This window comes from Mytilus californianus, unplaced genomic scaffold, assembly GCF_021869535.1.
Source record: "Mytilus californianus isolate M0D057914Y unplaced genomic scaffold, xbMytCali1.0.p SCAF_12, whole genome shotgun sequence".
Classification (NCBI taxonomy): Eukaryota; Metazoa; Mollusca; class Bivalvia; order Mytilida; family Mytilidae; genus Mytilus; species Mytilus californianus.
The window spans coordinates 32,837,703-32,844,859 of record NW_026262604.1 but is presented as its reverse complement, the minus strand read 5'-3'; the positions used below and the strand labels follow the sequence as shown (position 1 = coordinate 32,844,859).

General features: G+C 33.8%; 1 long non-coding RNA gene across 1 annotated transcript; it reads left to right on the top strand.

Annotated features, from left to right (window-relative positions):
• The first annotated feature begins 699 nt into the window (after nt 1-699).
• LOC127721719 (uncharacterized) lies at nt 700-5,355 on the top strand. Its single transcript, XR_007991413.1, has 2 exons — nt 700-858; nt 4,745-5,355. It is a non-coding gene; the product is annotated as an uncharacterized LOC127721719 (long non-coding RNA).
• The last annotated feature ends 1,802 nt before the right edge of the window (nt 5,356-7,157 follow it).

Here is a 7,157-nt window from a genome sequence, read left to right as displayed (position 1 = left end):
GGATCTTAAGGTGGCTCACCCCAATAAGGACCCCCGGTAGAATTTTTTTATTTTCACATATTTTGTAGATTTTTTTATGCTGAATCCAAAAATGCAAAGAAAAAAGGGGGTCACCAGGCTCGTTTTCCTCTCAAATGGAAGCGAAATGTGCGATTTTGACCCTATTTCCAAACGTTTACACCCTTTCAACAATAACGACTACATCAAATTCAAAGACTTTTAGAACCATGTCAGTATGATTATTATGTGAAAAAACAATTAAATTTGAAATGTAAACTTTTCCCTTGGTTGTTTTAGACTTAAAAATCCTTTTCTTTTCAGGTTTATGTCTAAATTTGGCATTTTTTAATTTCAGTTTAAGGCTAAAAATATTGGTTAAATCGATTTTTCGTAAAATTTCCCCGGTAGATTTTTTTTAAAAACGGATATGTCAAAGCTATGAACTTTTCGAGCATTTTAAGGTAAAATAAAATGGGGGTCACCAGGCTTTTTAAAAGGTTACGAGCTTTTGTTTAACCCCTCTACCCCCTGAGGTCTGATTTCAATGCACTCCATTAATTACTTTATTGTGATTTTTTTATTGATGTCTTTAAATAAATAATGTTTGTAATTATATCAATGGACGAAAGCTGAATATAAATGTGATGAACATTTTACGATTTGTTATAAAAAAGCGAAATTTAGATTTTTTTTGTGAAATACGGTAATTTTGTCTGGCGCGAGTTGCTTCCCTCTAATCTGGCGCCATAATCGGACAACAGAAATTTCAGGGTCGCCATTGCTGAGCAGCATACTACACTGATAAATACGACCATGTGCACGAATAACAGACATAGTGGCGAATAGACAACGATGAAGGTAGAGTCATTACATAAGAAAACATAGATTTTAATATATTAGACAGCCAAATGTTATCAGTATCACGAAAAATACAAAGTGGGGGGTTATCTCAAAATACTCGCTACTGTAGAAAATCACTGCGGCTGAAACCTTGCATGGGCTAAATTTCTGTTCTATGTATAATCGTAATGGCTGGTATCTTATTTATGTGTTTACTTGACCCTTAACCTGTTAACTGGCAAGTTGGGAACATGTATAGCCTGTTTGGAAAAATATCCGTGTCAAACAGTCAAAGAGGAGGGGGTGGTCATTTTCAGCATCTCATGATCTGCGCTACCGTTAGCGTCAAATGAGTCTTGATTTTATATCGTCATTCGTAAAATCTAATTTCGTAGCCACGTTAGGGTCAAATGAAGTTAAATATTTATCGTTAGCGTCTATAATGACCAGTAAAACAGGTTTGGAACAAACCCTCTATATGGTGTTTTTGTAACAAAAAATTTGTTCCGGCGTGACATTTGTTCCGCCGGAACTTATTTCATAGAAAATATGTTCCACCAGAACTTATATCACAGAAAATAAGTTCCAGCCCTGTAAAATTTGTTCCGGAACTAATTTTTTAACCAAATGTGAAATAAGTTCCGGAACAAATATCACAGCTCCATGAATTTCGTTCCGATATAAATTGTTTAAAAATAGGTCAAATAAATTCCCGTTATAAAAGTTAAAAATTTTGAAATATCAAATTAATTCAGCATATCTGTTGTAAGTAGATAATATGATTAAAAAACAAATGCACAATTAAGATTAAAATTAAGATTAACAACGGAAATAATTTAAACACCGTGACTATTTAATTTTTGCAGTTTTAGCCTTCTTGTTTTGTTTTTGGCAATTTTCACATTGTTGAACATGATGCTTTGTAACACTCAATAACTTTCCAGTAATATCTTTCTGTTATCTTATTGACAGTTTTATTAAGACCTTGGTGCCCACTATGGTCATGGCACATTTTTAAAATACTTTGGACTTCGTCTTTTGTAACTACAAGTCTTGGTTAACTGACCGGTAGTTTTGTCCTTCTCAATATAATACAAATGTTCATTTTCAGCTATGAAATTTTTCTGTGTGATTTTTCGAATTCTTCTTTTTTCTGCATCATTTGTTTTTTTTGGATATTTTTTTTCAAAAATGTAATTAAATATTTTCCTATACTCCAAAGGATCCATGTTGGATGTTTACACTTTTTATTATTATATATTATCAATGTAGTGCTTGTTTTATAATGTACTGGAATGATAACTTTAAACTCACTAATGACAATGCTCATTATAAAAGATAAGTTGTATAACCAGTGGAACATATTTCACATACTAGGAACTTATTTCACCAGGTAAGGAACAAATTTCATAGAATAGAACTTATTTCACAATGTAAGGAACAAATTTCATAAACCCAGAACTTATTTCACCAGGTAAAGTTTGGAACTTATTTCATAGAGATGGAACAAATTAAATAGAAATTGTCTGTGAAAAAAGTTCTCCTGGAATATATTTCATGTGATATTTGTTCCACTGGAACTTTTATCACAGGAACAAATTTTGGCTCACATTTATACCTGTATAGAGGAATAATCCTTCTATAGAGGGATAAAAGAGGGGTATTTTTGTTTAGACGGGAGCAAGGATTTGTATAGAAATCCTTGACGGGAGTTAAAGCAAAATAGGGCAGAATGGCATTTTCTAGTTATATTTGCTATAATCTATAGCACTATATATGCATCAATTATTGCACTTTACTGTATTCTGTATTTCTTTACTAAAAAATGGCCTGGGATGCCCAGTTTTCTGCTAAAGTGACAGAACTTGCAAACTATTGTATACCTACATGTATCTGAACACCTGATCAACAACAAAAGGGACATGCAGATGACCTTTAAATTTTGTTGTTAAATCTAACAATAGAAATTCTGTTCAGTGAGGCATAACTGAGTGGAATTTACCTGATCATCACAGCTTTCAATTATGGTGTACAATAGATTGTATATTAAGTCAGTTTAGCAGTTAACTGGGCATGTGAAATGAAATGAAGTACATCAATTGGTGCATCAAATGTAGCAGGTTACTGCCATAATAAGTAAAAAATGCCATTCTGCCCTATTTTGCTTTAAATCCAGTCTAAACAAAAATACCCCTCTTTTATCCCTCTATAGAAGGATTATTCCTCTATACAGGTTTAAACACCAGTGGCGGATCGGGGGGTGGGGGGGAGGGGGGGGTCCAGGTATTGGAACCCCCCCCCTTTTTTTTGACGATCAATGCATTTGAATGGGGTCATATAGTTGGAACCCCCCCTTTATCCTGGGTAAGGAACCCCCCCTTTTAAAAATGGCTGAATCCGCCCCTGAACACCATATAGAGGGTTTGTTCCCAACCTGTAAAATGGGGTACCCCATAACTTCCCTCGGACAGGGGTTCATGATTACCACTCCCTATCCCCAACTCCCATTTCTCTTCCCTTTTACTCTTAAAATTTTCTCCCCTAACTTCTACTTCCATCCCCCTTGCTCCCAGACAAAAAAATTGCAAAATATATTTCCCAGATTATTCATCCCCCCCCCCCCCCCCTCTTTTCGAATTCTTGTCCTTTCACCCAAAATCATGTTCGCTCCAATTCATGTTCATCCCTTTTACATCCCCACCCTGAGTCTGTTTGTACCCTTCCTTTTATCTAAATCATGCTTTTGTTAGTATAGTTCTATAACAATAAAATAAATTAAGATATATTAAGTTTATTTTTATTGTTTAAAAATAAAGTGACTCTCACGAGATCAAAGGGTTTTTTTCTATTTATAATCTTCATAAGATTTACTTCTACCAAATTGGTTACTTTTATTTTCACTTCAGACCAGGCTAACTAACGGTAACAGACCTGCACATGATACCCCCTTTTCTCCCTTCCTGATCCCTCATTCCCTTCCCCCCCCCCCTGTCTCTTTTGTATAAAAAATTTCATAACGTCAAGTATCAGGTTTAAACATACACATAGGGCTTATCTTGTTTACCAAATAACACATACATTTGAGTTGAAAAATTCATTATTGTTTTGTGCTTAGTATATATTTTTAAACACAAAATTTGTATATCCCATATTCCAAACAGGTTACAAGACACCTCAGCATAATTTGGTTGACGAGGAGTACAAATGTAGCTCAGCTGCATTTTAGAATTTTTAGGTACATGTATAGAAATAACTTGTCCCTGGCATCGAAAACAGCATGCCCCGAGAAGTCTGTATTCAACATATATATAAAAACAAAATCACTATTTACACTTGCTGTGCATGTAATTTTATTTTGTTTGCTCATTATTGTTGCCACAAATTCTTCATTTTTTTATGCCGTAGTGGAGTGGGCATCAAGTTTTACCCTTGTCTATCTGTACGCACATGTATGTCCCAAAATTGGTGTCCGTTCTCTAACTTCAGTTTACCTCAACCAAATGTTATGAAACTTATACACAATGCTTATTACCAACAAACACAGATCAAGTTTGAATTTTTTTTGGTGGTGTCACTTTTACTGTTCTAGAGTTATGCCCCTTTACAAATGGAAAAATTGCTGAATTTTTTGTTTCAGTTCTCTAACTTTAGTTTGCCTCATCCAAATGTTATGAAACTTATACACATTACTTATTACAACAAAATTCAGATCAAGTAAAACTTTGGGTAGTGTCACTCTTACCGTTCTTTAGTTGTGCTCCTTTATAACTTTATATGCAAGTGGGGGCATCATCTGTGTCCCATGGACACATTCCCCATTTATTTAAAATATGAACTACATTATGCTTTTAAATTTCAATCATGGTTGATTTTCTGACAGAATTACTCTGACATTTAATTTCAGGCTTCAAGTACATGTAAGAGGAAGGAGTGATTTGTTGTGAAAGATCCTGGAATGTTCAACTTTACTTGGCAAAGAAATGACAGAATTTACACGAGAAGCCAGTATCATCTTGTCTTGCAATTGGGAACTATATGTAAAGTGCAGAAACTTAAGAACAACATTAGAAGCCAAGATCAACAATACTTGGAACTACATGTATAATCAAAGTACTGTCGGAATCCATATGAGAGAACCCAAGATCATCTACACTTGGTGTCTATATGCAAAGTGTTGTCAGAATCCAAGAAGCCAAGATCAACTATAATTTGGAACTATATGCTTTAGTGCTGTCAAAATCCATAAAAAAAAATCCAAGATCAAAAGGACCTACTTTACCTACCTGTCCCAATGATGAATACAGATTATTGAGTCCTATAAAAAACACTGATGAAGAATATTGATATAAAAATAAGGAAAATATAGAGCTGATCAGCTAATGATTGTACATGTACATGATGTAAACATGTCAAAAATTACTAGTATATTGAAATTTACAATGCTAATAAATGTTTTATAAATTTGATCTCATAGACATTTTAGGAATAAAAATCAAAAATGTTTCAAAAAATGAATTTTAATAGAGCTGAATTATTTTTTTTTTGCTGTCTGTAGTGAATTTTGCTGCAAACACAATTCATGATATGCAAACTGCAATATATGCAGTTGTCTTTAATACAGAAGGTAGCTATGAGATTTGTAAATTTTGGAAATCATAATACCAAGTGGCAGTTGTGGTAAATGCACATGCCTTTGCCTCATCTTTTACCTCACCAACCCCTGACCTAAATGGCCACTTGAATTATTTTACATCATTTGGCATTTGTTTTCCATCCATATGCTATTCAGTTTCTATTTCGAAAGTTATATTTTCTGGATAAAAGGAGAAATAAAATACAGGTTTGTTCAATGAGACAGCAACCAAACAAAATAACCAAAAGAATTATATATTGTCTGGGAAAACTTGTGTCTCACTATTAACTGACAACATTTTTACCTATTGTAAATTCAGAAATTATTTTGTGCATTTATTATTGCGATTTTTGACGAATGGACTAAATTGCGAGTTTAATTATTGCGATTACAAAAAAAATCTGCATAGAGATCTATAATTCAGTAATCAGAATGCAAGTTCTTATATATTATTGCAATATTAACCCTGTCGCATTATTTTCATTAATAATAACCTCACAATAATTTCTAATATTACAGTATCACAATGATCCAGATTAATATTGTTTTGTAAATTTACATATGCACTCAAGATTGCTACAAAGATCTCAAACACATTTCATCGATCAGTGATCAAGGTTAAAGTTACCTGATTAGGGTTGTTTATCAGATACTGTTAGCAATAGGTCATTTGTCAATTTGTTTTTGTCTGTTTTTTCTAATACTAGAAGTACATGTATTAGATAAACTATATGTATGCAATGATTCACAAATGTAAGGAGTACATGTCTGTCTGGCAGTTGTCATTGACCACATTTGCATGGTTCATTGGTCAATCGTAAGTCCTCTTTTAACATGCTACATTGTGTAATCAATGGGTTATTATATTTGGTGTATGGTATGATTATTAAATGTATATATTGAAATATTAAGTAAAAAGATGTGATATGATTGTAAATGAGACACTCCACAAGAGACCAAATGACACAGAAATAAACAACTAAATGTCACCATACGAGCTTCGACAATGAGTAAAACCTATACTGCATAGTTGGGTATAAAAGGCCTCCAAATGACAAATGTACAATTTAAAACAATTCAAATGAGAAAACTAACGGCATGATTTATGTACAAAATAATGAATGAAAAACAAATATGCCTGTCTTGCAGGGTCTATCTGAACTTAACCTTATGTTCATGGTTTTGTCTGTTACTGGTATACTATATATAATTTTTTTATGTTTAAAATATTTGGTTGATGGGGTGATTGTAACAGAGGCGGATTTAGGGGGAGGGCCCAAGGGTATTATATAGGGAATCACTGAAGCATGACTGGAGCAGGCCTCTCTTAGGCAGTCATCCCCCCCTTTTCATGAAAAATTCTGGCTCCGCCACTGTGTAAGGCTGGCTTGGATTGGTTTATCTGATCATTTTCATGATCATTGATAATATTAATTTTATCTGATACTTGCAGTGAAACTTTATCTTTAGGAATATCAACATAAAACCAATCATGAATGATGATTAGTAAAGCAGGTGAGACATTTCAGCTTGTGCACTCTTGTTAACACAAAAATTATATGGACTGCCGCTAGCAAATAAATGGACAATGCATGCTTGGTATGGACAAAGTTCCTCCTTTTTACCATACGAGGCTGCGTATTTATCTCGGGTGGGGGTGGGGGAGGGGGCACTTCCTATATTC